This window comes from Herpailurus yagouaroundi, unplaced genomic scaffold (genome assembly GCF_014898765.1).
Source record: "Herpailurus yagouaroundi ecotype Mexico unplaced genomic scaffold, PumYag 140, whole genome shotgun sequence".
NCBI lineage: Eukaryota > Metazoa > Chordata > Mammalia > Carnivora > Felidae > Herpailurus > Herpailurus yagouaroundi.
The window spans coordinates 82,521,162-82,524,096 of NW_024412395.1; the positions used below are offsets into that span (position 1 = coordinate 82,521,162).

General features: G+C 34.4%; 1 pseudogene; it reads right to left on the minus strand.

The window, feature by feature from the left end:
* Window positions 1-2,062: 2,062 nt before the first annotated feature.
* Window positions 2,063-2,650, minus strand: LOC121030363 (60S ribosomal protein L26-like; annotated as a pseudogene).
* Window positions 2,651-2,935: the final 285 nt, after the last annotated feature.

Genomic DNA, 2,935 nt, shown 5'->3' on the forward strand with positions numbered 1-2,935 from the left:
TTTTATTTTTTTCTAAAAGGGAGCATTAGTTAGGTTCTTGTTACTCTACTTTGCCTGCAGTAAAATTCTCCAATTTTATGGCTTCTGAATGTGTTTGATGAATAATATATTTGGAGAACAGAATAAATTACATCTTGAATGATGAATTAAAGCTTCTTAATGGTTTAGGATAGCTTAATAAAATTTACAACATTCTCAAGTGTCAAAACATAATTCTCATGATTTTATATTTGTAATTTCCATATAAATACTTAGTGAGCAAGTATCAAAGTTTGATTTCTCATTAATGAAGTAACCAGAAAGATGATAAAGCCAGTTAGGAAACTGGACACAGAGAAAGTAAGTGATGTATTAGAAGGGAAAGAGAAAGAGAGAGAGAGCAAGAGAAATCAAGACAGAATATAAATGGAAAATTATGCTGGAATAGGATTGATAAATTAGATACAAAACTGGTTCATGTCCCATAGGTAAATAAAATCATAACCTTTGGGATTATCTTCTCAGATGAATAGAAATAATTTTTATTTCTATTATACAAAAACTCATTTATATAGTATTCATTTTCACAAATTAACATCTAACCTTTACAGACTTAGACATGTCTTTAAAATGTCTCATGTCTTAAAAGGTGATCCTTGGGTGGACTTAAGTCCATGTTTTAGGGAGGCATTGAATTGACACAGTCATCTTTTGTGACTCATTTCCAAGTTTTGGAAATCTTCATAACATAAATATCACCTGTAAGTCAATGAGATCTGCCACTACCTAGCTGGTCACTCGGGGTCTATGTTTGCTCATTTAAAAAAAAAATAAACTACAGTAGTGTTTTAAAACTGCAGTTACATGTTAGAATCACTTGGGAGAGCTTTTAAAAATTACCAAGACCAGTAATATTCCAATATATGTATATTACATATGTGTGTATATGTATACTACATTTTCTTTATCCATTCATCTATGGATGGACCTAGAGGGTATAATGAATGCTAAGTGAAATAAGTCAATCAGAGAAAAAAAATATCATATGATTTCATTCATATGTAGAATTTAAGAAAAAAAAACCCAAATGAATAAAGAAAAAAAAATAGACTCTTAAATACAGATCGCAAATAGGTGGTCGCCAGAGAGTAGGTAAGCAGGGGGATGGTTGAAATAGATAAAAGGGATTAAGAGTACACTTATCTTGAAGAGCACCAAATAATGTATAGAATTGTTGAATCATTATATTTTATACCTTAAACTAATATAACACTATATGTTAATTATACTTCAATAAGAAGAAACACAAAACACCACCAAAGCCAGGGTCTCTTACTAGACCAATTAAATTAGACTCTGAGGGTGAGGTCAGAGCGTTGTTAATTGTTTAAAAGTCCTCTGGTTATTCTAGCATGCAGCCAGGGTTGAAAACTACTGGTTTAGACTGCGTTTCTCAGACTTCTTTCCATAATAATGCTCTGTAATTCTATGGCTTGAAATATAGGCAACCTGCTTTTACGCTGAAGAAAGTAGACATAAATATAAACTCTGGTAGCTTTCTTGCACTACCAGCGACGTGGAAATGATTTAGGGCTGCCAGTATTCATTCCATGGTGTGGAAGCAATGGGAAAGGCCAGGGGTGGGATAGCTGAATGACCGGTCTTTGTGTTCCAATTAGATATAGTCAGCTGGAAAGAGATAGGAATGTCTACAGACAATTTCTTTAAAGAAAAGAAAAGAAAAGAAAAATCAAAATTCATTATGTGTCCCTGCTTCTCTACTGTTGAGCTCATCCATATTCCCAGAACAGGTATTCTTTTACACAGTTATTATGGGAGATTGCATTTCTGATCTAAGACTGTGTATCAATAAATTAAGGCTGTGACCAATACTATCCATAAAAAGAAAATAATGGAACAAGTATAAGCCTTTAACATGATTTCAAATAATGAAATTCTACTTCAAATTCTATTCTTTCATGCTTGTTACCACTGAAAAGTATTTTGGGTAGGTTTTTTTTTTAATTGAAAAGGATTTTTTTCATTTTAACGGTTTTTATTTAAAGCCGTACATAAGATTACTTTAGTACTGCATCTTCTCAATTGTTTCTTCCCTTCAGTTGCCCTTTTCCTTTCCTGCTTGATGAGATTTGCCTTTACCTTCAAGAATCTTTTTGTGGTCCTTGTCCAGTTTTAGTCTAGTGATAACCACCTTGCTAGGATGATGCCCACATGGACAGGCATGCCATTTGCCTTCACTCACTGTACTCATTCAAGGTAGATGATGTATTTCTTCCAGTAAACCTGGACTACTTTGCCAATTTGCTGACCTTTGTAGTGGCCTCACACAACCTGTACTTCATTATCCTTTCGGGTGGGCATGGAATGAACCTCGTACTTCTGTCTCAGCTCTTTGGAGAGAGAGGAAGACTTCTTGCGAATGTGGGAAGATGCATTGAAATGCCTTTTGTGGTTCTTGCTCTGGTCAGAAGTCACAAAGGGATTGAACTTCATTTTGGCTGCTGGTGCTTTAGCGATGGCAACAAAAAGGAAGGGCAAAAAACAATTTTTGAAAGCAAGGGCTTTTGATACTCTTCACCCTAAACCTTCTATATGAGAAATACAAAGTAAATGTAACTAGCCAGCCAAAAATTAAAAGTTGCTTACCTTAATAAGAGGGTTTTTATTTTAAATCATGAATTAATGTTGAATATTTTCCAATGGTTTTGGGCATCTTTCTCAATAATTATATGACTTATTTTCTTCTATCTGTTAACGTAGTGAGTAATATTAATAGATATCTAAATACTAAACTGTTTTTACTTCTGGGATTAAACCCTACTTGGTCATGATGGGTTATTATTTTAATATACTATTTGAGGGGCGCCTGGGTGGCGCAGTCGGTTGGGCGTCCGACTTCAGCCAGGTCACGATCTCGCGGTCCATGAGTTCGAGC